This window comes from Lynx canadensis, chromosome D4 (assembly GCF_007474595.2).
Source record: "Lynx canadensis isolate LIC74 chromosome D4, mLynCan4.pri.v2, whole genome shotgun sequence".
In the NCBI taxonomy this organism is placed as follows: Eukaryota; Metazoa; Chordata; class Mammalia; order Carnivora; family Felidae; genus Lynx; species Lynx canadensis.
In genome coordinates this window covers 55,854,309-55,866,398 of record NC_044315.2, presented here as the reverse complement: position 1 = coordinate 55,866,398, position 12,090 = coordinate 55,854,309, and the positions used below count along the sequence as shown (strand labels likewise).

The 12,090-nt window shown below is 42.8% G+C and overlaps 1 non-coding gene across 1 annotated transcript; it reads right to left on the bottom strand.

Moving 5' to 3' along the window:
* Positions 1-9,018: 9,018 nt before the first annotated feature.
* LOC115500253 lies at positions 9,019-9,123 on the bottom strand. The gene has a single exon (XR_003964488.1). It is a non-coding gene; the product is annotated as a U6 spliceosomal RNA (small nuclear RNA).
* Between the last annotated feature and the right edge of the window lie 2,967 nt (positions 9,124-12,090).

Sequence of the window (12,090 nt, the reverse complement as noted above, 5' to 3'; positions counted from 1 at the left end):
CTTTTCTTTTCTTCTTCTTTTTTTTTTTCTTGAGAGAGAGAGAGCGCACTCACAAGAGGGACAGAGGGAGAGAGAGAATTTTAAGCAGGCTCCAAGCTGGGCTTGGAGCCCTGACTCAGGGCTCAGTCCCACAACTCTGATATTATCACCTGAGCTGAAATCAAGAGTGGGACGCTTAACCAACTGAGCCATCCAGGCACCCCTCAAATGCTTAATATGTTCAAAGCATAGTGCTTTATATCCATCTTTGCATTTAATTCCCTTAATAGTCCATAAGATAGACAATATTATTAACCTAAATGTACAGTGAAGGAAACAGGTTTAGAGAATGGAAGTTATTGCCCAGTATCACTGGCTTTCAAGCCTAAGTCCATCTAATTCCAAAACTGGTGTTCTAAACCACTATGCTGCACTGAGTTCTCCTGCCGTGTTTGGACTGAGGCTAGAGGACCTTCACTTTGCCAACCACTCTTGGTGAGAGGAGGTGGTCTCTTTTCTCACTGACATAACAAGGGAGTCAGATTTGCTTACTTCTGAAAGGCCCTTCTAACTCTGATTTCTGCTTCCACTGACAAGACAAAGGGCTGAGTTCTATGTTACACAAAGAGTTCAATTCTGTGTTATCCAAATTGTTTCCTAAAAACTACCTGAAATTAACATTTGTACAGTGCTTTGCAGAGTACTTCAGACATCAATTCCTCAGAGGATAGAGGTCTTTGCCACTGTACCTCTGGGCCCCAGAAGCAGCCTAGTTATTAGGTGACTGAATGTGACTCTCCTGATTGTAACTCAGGCCAGAAGGTTTACCAGGAAAAGGAGGAGCATTTCCAACTAGTGAGAGCAATTGGAAGGAAAAACTGTGAACTCATGCTGATTCCCTGGGGGCATTACACTCAGAAACAAAATGAATTTCTCATAAAACACAGAAGGAAGGACAAGGTCCTCCTTAATGTACTTTGTGCCCTGACCAACCAGGAACTCTGAACCTGTGGCTTATTCCAGTAAATAAGGGGGCTCCCTGGGATCACCTGGCTAGCTCAGTCCTTAGAGCATGAGACTTGACCTTGGGGTTGTGAGTTCTAGTCCTATGTTGGGCCTAGAAATTATTATTGTGGTTTTTTTTTAATGTTTATTTACTTTTGAGAGAGAGAGGGAGGGGCAGAAAGAGAGGGAGACACAGAATCCGAAGCAGGCTCTAGGCTCCAAGCTGACAGCACAGAGCCCGATGCGGGGCTCGAACTCATGAACCCTAAGATCATGACCTAAACTGAAGTCAGACACTTAACCAGCTGAGCCACCCAGGCGCCCCTAGAAATTATTTTTAAAAAAGAGGGACTCGGGGCGCCTGGGTGGCGCAGTCGGTTAAGCGTCCGACTTCAGCCAGGTCACGATCTCGCGGTCCGGGAGTTCGAGCCCCGCGTCGGGCTCTGGGCTGATGGCTCAGAGCCTGGAGCCTGTTTCCGATTCTGTGTCTCCCTCTCTCTCTGCCCCTCGCCCGTTCATGCTCTGTCTCTCTCTGTCCCAAAAATAAATAAAAACGTTGGAAAAAAAATTTTTGAAAAAAAAAAAAAAAAAAAAAAGAGGGACTCTCAGGGTGCCTGGGTGGCTCACTCAGTTAAGCGTCCGGCTTCGGATAAGATCATGATCTCATAGCTGGTGAGTTCAAGCCCCAAGTCGGGCTCTGTGCTGTCAGCTTGGAGCCTGGAGCCTGCTTCGGTTCTGTGTGTCTCTCTCTCAGCCTCTCCTGCACTTGCGCATGCATGCTCAAGGTCTCGCTCTCTCTCTCTCAAAAATAAACATCAAAAAAAAATAATTAATAATTTTTAAAAAGGTGGGGTCTCTGGAAGACTGAGGGTGGAGAGGTGGGGGGCAAATGAGTCTTAGAAACGGCTGGGTAGAGGGGCGCCTGGGTGGCGCAGTCGGTTAAGCGTCCGACTTCAGCCAGGTCACGATCTCGCGGTCCGGGAGTTCGAGCCCCGCGTCAGGCTCTGGGCTGATGGCTCCGAGCCTGGAGCCTGTTTCCGATTCTGTGTCTCCCTCTCTCTCTGCCCCTCGCCCGTTCATGCTCTGTCTCTCTCTGTCCCAAAAATAAATAAACGTTGAAAAAAAAATTTTAAAAAGAAACGGCTGGGTAGAGTGAGCAGTACTGTATAAAAAAGAGAAGTTGAATAAGAAAAGCACGCTACTTTTTGCAACAAGCAACTCTTTTCCTTTCCTATTCCTCTTGCTGTCATCTTTAGCTCTATATTCTTTCTTCCCCATATGCTTTTTAAATTAAGTCTATTTATTTATTTAGAGAGGGGGAGAAGGGGCAGAGAGACAGAGGGAGAGAGAGAATCCCAATCAGACTCCATGCTGTCAGCACTCTTCCTCATATTTTGGGGAGACTAGGGAAGAGTAGATGAAGTTGAGGGGAAATTGCTGCTCAATGGCAAAAAAAAATAAAAATTAAAAAAAGATACAAGAACTTAAATCAACTTTCTCCTCATCCTAAATGATAAGTAGGAATTGGAAAAATCCAATTTTCCTCATGATTTTTCACTATAGGGAATACATTTTAACCAGATCAATATACTGCCTTTACTAGAATTCTGCTGTAATGTCACTACCTGTATTTAAGTGTAGAAAAAATATTCCCATGCTCACTCTGATGACTCAGCCTTGAATTTAAGTTAGGACTGCAAAAGGGAGATAAAGCTGCAAAAGTTTCCATGGGGGTGGGGAGGTTTCACTTTTTCAGCCAGAGTAGGTTTACACCCACATGCAGCTCTTGGATTTTGGTTAGTGGCCAAGAGGGAGCTGATGTCAAATGGTCCTCTGATGTTTGCCAGTCCCCAGAGTATCAGGGGGCACAGCTGGGTGGGTGGATTTCAGCCTAGAGCTCCATCTCCCAGCCCTCTAAAAAAAGTGATCCCATAGCCAGATGGTAGGGGATGGGGAGTGGGGAAGGCTGGAAAAAGGAAGAATTAGCCAGATTAACACCTGGTTCCTTCACCAGAGCAGGGGCTCATGCATGAAAGCAGGACACAGATGGTCTTCCAAGTAATTAGAGAAATTAAATCCCCAGTATTTTTAATCCCTGTATGGCCAGACTGCTTAAAAAAAAAAAAAAAAAAAAGAAAGGAAGAAAGGAAGGAAAGGAAGATGTGAAAAGTCCTTTGAATCTTTGCTTGGGCAACGTGTTACATCTTGATATTCCTTTCCAGCAGTAGAATTTCTCATCTTCCTTTTTTACAATACCCTGAATCATGTTTGTTTGTTTATTTTTAATGTTTATTTATTCATTCTGAGAGACAGAGAGTACAGGGGAGGGGCAGAGAGAGGAAGAAGGAGAATCCCAAGTTCTGTGCTGACAGCTGTGGAGCTCAAGGTGGAGTTCAATCCCCAAACCTCGGATCATGACCTAAGCTGAAATCAAGAGTCAGACCTCAACCAACTGAGCCACCTGGTGCCCCTGTTTTGTTTTTTAAGTAATCTTTATGCCCAACATAGGGCTCAAACTCACACCCCATGATCAAGAGTCACATGCTCTTCCTACTGAACACACCAGGTGCCCCCCGGGCCTTTGTGAGTATTGATCACACCACTACAGAGAGTGAATGATGCCCTAACAGTGTGATAGAGGGGAAAAATTGGGTGGCAATTGGTAAGGTTTTAGTCCTGCCTCTGCCTGTAATTTGCTGTGTGTCTTTTGCAACTTGCCTTACCTCATTAAACCTTACATTCCTCTTTATTTTTTTTAACTTTTTAATGTTTGTTTATTTATTTATTTTTGAGAAAGAGACACACACACAGAGCACAAGCAGGGGAGGAGCAGAGAGAGAGGGAGATGCAGAATCCAAAGCAGGCTCCAGGCTCTGAACTGTCAGCACAGAGCCCGATGCGGGGCTCGAACTCACGAACCTCAAGATCACGCCCTGAGCCAAAATTGGATGCTTAACTGACTGAGCCACCCAGGTGGCTCTTATGAATGGGGGTACTACTGTTTGGTTCTCAGAGTGTTTGAAAGGCTGAAACAGAAAAGTGCTGTGATATTTCGAAAAGCATAAAGTATTACAAAATAGAATAAAATATGATTTTATTCATCTTCTCTTCTAATCATTCTTTTTTATTTTATTTTATTTTATTTTTTAATTTATTTATTTTTGAGAGAGCGAGTGAGCACAAGTGGGGGAGGGACAGAGAGAGAAGAGAGAGAATCCCAAGCAGGCTTCTACTGCCAGTATGGAGCCCGACACAGGGCTCAAATCTGTAAACCACGAGATCATGACCTGAGCCGAAACCAAAAGCTGGACACTCACTCAAATGAGCCACCCAGGCGTCCCATTGTTCTTTTATATTTTAAATGTATAAATGAGTCCCTCACCCTAGATCCTTACTCCCAACAAGGAAGTTGAACTGGATCATGCAATGATTTCGGAAGGCACCAAGCATGAATTGAAATTGATCTGAAAAGACATAGATAATAGGGCCATGATTTAACAGGTTTCACGGGGGGCATGTGTTCACTCATTCACACAACAAATAAGGCAGAAGTGGAGGTGTTCTTTTATGCTGCTACAACAGATTGTAAAGGCCTCTGGCCAGCTGTTTTATCTAACTACCATGCTGAACAATCGGTTGGTGCCGGGTAGGGAAAAAGTAGTTGTTACTCTGCTTTTTGTGCAGGCATAGGGATGCTGGTTTGGAACATTTTTAAAAACATCTCCAGTTGCTTGGAAGCATCATTCACAGGTTAAAATATAGCAAGTAGTTGGGTTTTTCAGACTAGCAAATATACATATATATATGTATATATATATATATATATATACACACACACACACACACAAATACACAAAGATTTATTTATTTAAGTAATCTCTACACCCAACGTGGGGCTCAGACTCACGATGCCAAGGTCAAGAGTAGCACACTTCACCAATTCACCAACTTAGCCAGTCATGTACTGCACAGTAGTAAATATTTAGTTTAATTAAATTTTATTTTATTATTATTATTTTAATTTTAACTAGGCTCCAAACCCAACATGGGGCTTGAACTCACAACCCTGAGATCAAGAGTCACATGCTCTGCCAACTGAGCCAGCCAGGCACTTCTAGCAAAATTTTTTTTTGATGAAAAAAAGTTTATTTATTTATGTTGAGAGAGAGAGAGCAAGCAAGGGAGGGGTAGACAGAGAGGGAGAGAGAAAATCCCAGGTAGGCCCCACACCCAACGCAAAGCCTGACACACCCAACGCAAAGCTTGATCTCAAGAACTGTGAGATCATAACCTGAGCTGAAATCAAGATTTGGATGCTTAACTGACTGAGCAACCTAGGCTCAGTCCCCCCTAGAGCCCCCTAGAGGGCCCCTAGAGGGGGCTCTAGCAAATATTTTAAACATTAGTAATAGTCAGTGTTAGCTAGGATGTGAGAAAATGGACACTCTCACAAGCAAAGTGTAAATTAGTAGAATCTTTGTAGGATGATGTAGCCATAACCGTTCCACTCCACCCCAAATTTCACAACAGAATCAGGCTATAGATGGGAAGAGGGATATCCCTTGATGCTGAAAGTCCATTTTATTATAGTTCTTAACATATTTAAAGCATTTTATAATTTTATATGCAATCCGATATAATTTAATAATATGTATATAATCATATATCCATTTGACAGATAAAGAAACCAAGGTTCAGATTTATCCCTCTGATTTGTTCAGAGTCTCACTGTTAACAAGTGGTGGAGGCAGGATTAAGACCCTTAAACTCCAGGTGGTACCCTTTTCCTAAACAACAAGATGGGCAGAATACAAAGGAAGGACCTCTTTGCTACAATGGACCAACAATAGTTTCTGGAATAAATAAATATTTTAAAAAAGAAACATTTGGGTAGGCATACCATATGCCAAACGATCACTCAGGGAGTTGAGAAATGGTTTTGATGTCCCCTGTGGATTGTAAAAATGTGTTTGGTTGCAAGTAACAGAAACTCTACTCAAACTGCAGGAGAGTCCCAGACAGAGTCATCAGGGATGGTTTCTATCTCTTGGTTCTGTTTTCCTCAGTGTTGACTATATTCTTAGATAGGCTTCCCCCATGGGACGGCAAACTGATTCTAGCATCTCCAACCTTACATTGTTCTAGTATAATAACCCCTGCATTTGAAAGCCTTTTCCCCAATACCTCCAGTTTTGGCCAAAACTAGATTATGTATCCAATCCTAGAGTCAAATGGCTGGGTCAGCTCCAGGCCAAACCATGTGAACTAAAATTAAGAGTAAAATCAGAATTCTGTTACCAAAAGCACAGCTACTGTGAAGATCAAAATAATACTTGCAATACCCTGTAAGGTAATGTGGAAAAGTTAGAAGTTTTGATGAAAAAAAAAAAAAGTTTTGATGGAAAAAGGACATAAGGCATTTGTGATTTCCACATTGAAAACTTCTTCAAATTCTGGGGCTCCTAGGTGGCTCATTTGGTTAAGTGTCTGACTTCGGCTCAGGTCATGATCTCACAGTTTGTGAATTTGAGCCCTGCATTGGTCTCTGTGCTGACAGCTCAGAGCCTGGAGCCTGCTTTGGATTCTGTGTCTCCCTTGTTCTCTGCCCCTCCCCCACTCCTGCTCTGTCTCTGTCTCTCTCTCTGTATCTCAAAAATAAATAAATATTTTTAAAAAAATTTTTTAAAGACTTCTTCAAATTCTCTTTTATGGAAGGAGAGAAGGCTTCCCAGGAGCAAGACAGCTCCTTTATTCCCCACAAATCTGATTGTACTAGGAAGGCAATGCCCTCTGCTCACCGTGACAAGGGAGAGGTGCCTGTCTACTGCCTGGCCAGATGCCTACTGCCTCACTGTACTCTGAGGAGAGCTTCTGAGGGAGGAAATGGTTTCCATCCTTAAGGCTATTTTACTGGCAGCTGGAATTAGCAGGAAAAATACAGAAGATATGAGTTCATTAGTATGTCTAGAGCTAGAAATCTGGAAGCAGTGGGATATGAAAGAGCAAAGGTGTGTATATGTAAACATTTATGTATAACTATAACAAAAGGAGAATGGATTAGAAGAAAGGAAGTGAAGGCAAAAGAGAGAAGAAAAAAGAGACAGTTTGGTTTTCTAAGTAGGTTTTGTATTCTCATTGTCTTTCTTCCCTTCTTCCTCCTTTTCTTTTTTTTTAATTTTTTTTAACGTTTATTTATTTTTGAGACAGAGAGAGACAGAGCATGAACGGGGGAGGGGCAGAGAGAGAGGGAGACAGAATCAGAAGCAGGCTCCAGGCTCTGAGCCATCAGCCCAGAGCCCGACGCGGGGCTCGAACTCACGGACCGCGAGATCATGACGCGGGCTGAAGTCAGACGCTTAACCGACTGAGCCACCCAGGCGCCCCATCCTCCTTTTCTTAGTTAGCATATTGACTAGACAGAGACAGAAGTATCAGTGGCTCAATCAAGGTGAAAATTTCTTTCACAGGTAAAAGTCTGAGTTGATAAACCATGAAAACTGGTCAGGTGAGAGGCTCTGCTCCCCAAGGTCCTCCTCAGACTCAGTTCTGTTCATCTTTTTACCCTACCCATGGTATTAGCATTCTCATCCACAAGGTCAAAATTGACTCACCATTACTACATCTCAAAGAGAGGAAGAGAAGGGTTAGCAGCTTCCTATTAAATGTGTGACCTGAGAGTTGCCAAGATCATTTCAGCTGGCTTCCCTTTTGGCTAGAAGGTAGTCACGTTGTCCTACCCAGCTACAAAAGAAGTTAAAAACGTAGTAGAGTTGGGGCACTTGGCTGGCTCAGACAATGGAGCATGCAACTCTTGATTTCAAGGTTGTAAGTGCAAGCACCATGTTGGGTGTAGAGATTACTTAAAAATAAGATTTTTTTTAAAAAATATGGTATAGCTGACAGCCAAGCACCCAACTAAGCTTAGGGGAATCCATTACCAACTGAAAGATGGTCATACTGGGGAACAATCACTGTCCTTTACCCTTCCAATCAAAGCCAGTTTCTACCCATTGTTCCCCCTTGAAGCTCTTCACATCCTTCAAGAATTAGCTTATGTGACCTCTTTTAAGAAGCCTTTCCAGGGGCGCCTGGGTGGCGCAGTCGGTTAAGCGTCCGACTTCAGCCAGGTCACGATCTCGCGGTCCGTGAGTTCGAGCCCCGCGTCGGGCTCTGGGCCGACGGCTCAGAGCCTGGAGCCTGTTTCCGATTCTGTGTCTCCCTCTCTCTCTGCCCCTCCCCCGTTCATGCTCTGTCTCTCTCTGTCCCAAAAATAAATAAACGTTGAAAAAAAAAATTAAAAAAAAAAAAAAAAAAAAAAAAAAGAAGCCTTTCCAGGGGCACCTGGGTGGCTCAGTTAGTTAAGTGTCCAACTCTTGATCTCAGCTCAGGTCTTTTTTTTTTTTTAATGTTTTTATTTATTTTTGAGACAGAGAAAGACAGAGCATGAGCACGGGAGAAGCATAGAGAGAGGGAGACACAGAATCCGAAGCAGGCTCCAGGCTCTGAGCTGTCAGCACAGAGCCCAACGTGGGGCTCGACCTCACAGACCGTGAGATCATGACCCGAACTGAAGTCAGACGCTTAACTGACTGAGCCACCCAGGCGCCCCTCAGCTCAGGTCTTGATCTCAGGGTCATGAGTTCAAGCCCCATGTTGGGCTCTGAGCTGAATGGGGAGCCTACTTAATAAAATAAAAAATATGCCATTCCAGATCCTCTTGTTCCACTGAGTTCCCATAATTCCTTAGACTCTATGGTATTTTAGTTAGATGGGTTCTCCTACTAGTCTATGAGTTCCTTGAGGGCAAGGATGAGGTCCAAGTCAGATCTCTGCCAACCACCACACCTACCACACAATAGGGCCTAAAAAATGATTACTCAATTACTGAAACTTCTTCTCTTTTATGGACCTTTTGCGAGTAAGCTGGAAATCTTAGCATGTTGAAAAATTAGAAACCCCTAAATTCTTCAGTGTCTACTTCCTAAAAGCAAGGATTTTCTTCCACATAACCACATTTTTTTCTTCTTTATTATTTTAAATATGGAACACCACAAGTTTGTGTGTCATCCTTGCGCAGGAGCTGTGTTAATCTTCTCTGTATCCTTCCCCTTTTAGTATAGGTGCTGCAGAAGCGAGCACTACATAACCACATTTTTAAATTATAATTTGACAGAGATCTCCTTAAATGCCTAGAGGAAAGGAAAGAAATGAGGGAGGAAAAACAAAAAAAGGAGTAGATTAGTAAAGAATCTCCAGGTCTTTGGAGTAACCTGTGTTTGGATCACTCCTTCCTTCAGGCTTAGCCAGGTTGTTTACAACTCTGCCTTAACTTCCACTTCCTGCTTGCCCTGAGCCTAAAGATCAGCCAAACGTGAAAGCTTATGGTCATCTCAGTTCTCTTAGCATGTGTTCTTCTTTCCCCATGCGTGTGGCTTTCTAGATTCCCCAGTATACCCAGGAACCTTTCAAAGCCCTTGTCTTATCTCCCACTAAACTCTCACTCCCTGGACTTTGTTCCCAGGCTTTTGGTGTGTCTATTGTTCACCCAGCTGTTATTTTCTGCCCAGGCAGCAACAGCTTGTTCACTTGCCTTTCAATGCTTTTAGGAAAAGTCCTCTGTTGTGCCATCATAGAATTCCAAATTAGGTAAAACAAAGGGAAGCCCATTACATCAGTCCTTCAGGAAAACCCCAGAGAGCTCAAAAAGACAAATTCTATCCCTTTGGAACAAGGTCCACTCTGCTTCTGAAAGAAGCAGCTACCCACACAAAGATGGCAGGAACATGGGCTGCCATCTTTTTGAAAAATATTTTTTTTTAATGTTTATTTATTTTTGAAGGAGAGAGAGAGAGAGCAGGGGAAGAGCAGAGAGAGAAGGAGACACACAGAATCCAAAGCAGGCTCCAGGATCTGAGCTGTCAGCACAGAGCCTGATGCAGGACTCAAACTCAGAAACCATGAGATCATGACCTGAGCTGAAGTTGGACACTCAACTGACTGAGCCACCCAGGAGCCCCATGGGCTGCCATCTTTAAGACTGCTGCTACACCTAGGGGCACCTGGGTGGCTCACTCAGTTAAGCATCAATCTCCTGATTTCGGCTCAGGTCATGATCTCACGGTTTGTGAGTTCGAGCCCTGCATCAGGCTCTGAGCTGACAGCTCGGAGCCTGCTTGTGATTCTCTTTCTTTCCCTCTCTCTCAAAATAAATAAATAAACTTAAAAAAAAAAAAAAAACGACTGCCACTACATCAGTGAGTAGGGTGGAGCTAGGGTAAGTTAAAATACCACAAAGATCTCCTACTAAGTTTCAGTGGACTTTCTCTTGGCTAAACATTAACTCAGTTGCTGCAAACTTTTGACTATCTCCCAAAGTTCTGGTAAGGCTGAAACAGTTGTGGTCAAGTTTTTTCAGTGTTTCTGAGGAGGGATGGATCCCCTTCTCTGCTATTTTCCCTGATGCCACTCTTATCTTCTATGCCTTTTTCTTGTACTTAATCTTTACATTTTTGTGCTATTCTTTAGGTAAATTCCTTAGAACCATCTTCTAATTCATTAATTCTCTCTTTGACTGTGTCCATTTATAATAGTGTATCTTGTAGATAAGGGCACCTGGGTGTCTCAGTTGGTTAAGCCTCTGACTTTGGCTCAGGTCATGATCTGCAGTTTGTGGGTTCAAGCCCTGTGTTGGGCTCTGTGCTGACAGTTCAAAGCCTGGAGCCTGCCTCAGATTCTGTGTCTCCCTCTATCCCTGCCCCTTCCCAGTGCACACTCATCTCTTCCTCTCTCAAAAATAAATAAACTTTAAAAAATGTTTTTAAAGATAGTGTATCTTGGGGCGCCTGGGTGGCTCAGTTGGTTGGGCGTCCGACTTTAGCTCAGGTCATGATCTCACACTCTGTGAGTTTGAGCCCCGCATCGGGCTCTGTGCTGACAGCTCAGAGCCTGGAGCCTGCTTTGGATTCTGTGTCTCCCTCTCTCTCTGTCCCTACCCTGCTCATGCTCTGTCTCTCTGTGTCTCAAAGATAAATAAAAACATTTAAAAAAATTAAAGAAAAAAAAGATGGTGTATGTTGTTTACTGAGATTTTTCCACCCCGGTAGTATAACAGATAGAAACTTAGCATGTCTAATTCCATATTGCTTCTATTTCCTTTGCTGTTGTGATCTATAGTTTAGAAACTTCTGCTTAGCCCTGCACATAGACGTGTTACAGCTAAAATTTCCCAAAACTTTTTTACCCAAAACCTACCTCACCCAAGGAGATAAGGAAGTACATACAGAAATGATCATGCTATATTTAAAACTTATAGGAATAACGTGTCCAGATTCCTGTATACAAAGATCAACTGACCAAGGACAAAGAAGTTTACCTGACTTTTCACAGAGTACCTGAGTGGCTCAGAGTACCATGATTGGCTCCAGTCATGATTTCATGGTTAATGGGTTCAAGCCCCACATTGGGCTTGCTGCTGTCAGTGCAGAGCCCACTCCAGATCCTCTGTCACCCTCTCTCTGCCCCTCCCTTGCTCATGAGTACTCTCTCTCTCAAAAATAAACATTGGAAAAAAAAAAAAAAAGAAGTTACATGACTTTTCTCAGAGGTCTACAGACATCAATCACAACTTTTGACTTCAACACTCCCCTCCCCACTTCTCCCTTTTGCTAACATAAAAGAGGTTTGAATTTCATGCTGAGGGGAGATGGTCCTTTGGGACAATAGTCATCATCTTCTCAGTTTGCTGGTTTTCCAAGTAAAGTTGTTTTCCTTACCCTATCATCTTGCTTTTCAACTTACAGGCCTGTCATGCAGCAAGCAAAATGAACTTGGACCCAGTTACAACAGCTATACTTTTCCATTTTAGGAAATCTTTCTCCAAATTTCTAATTGACTCATTTATTTATTTTTTAAACTTTCCATTTAAAAAAATTTTTTAAGTTTATTTTTTTAGTAATCTCTCCTCCCCATGTGGACTCCTCCCAATCAAACTCATGATTCTGAGATCAAGAGTCACATGTTCTTCTGACTGAGTCATCCAGGTGTCCCTAAACTTTCCATTTTTCATTTTTTTTAAGATTTTTTTTAATTTTTAAGTAATTTCTACAC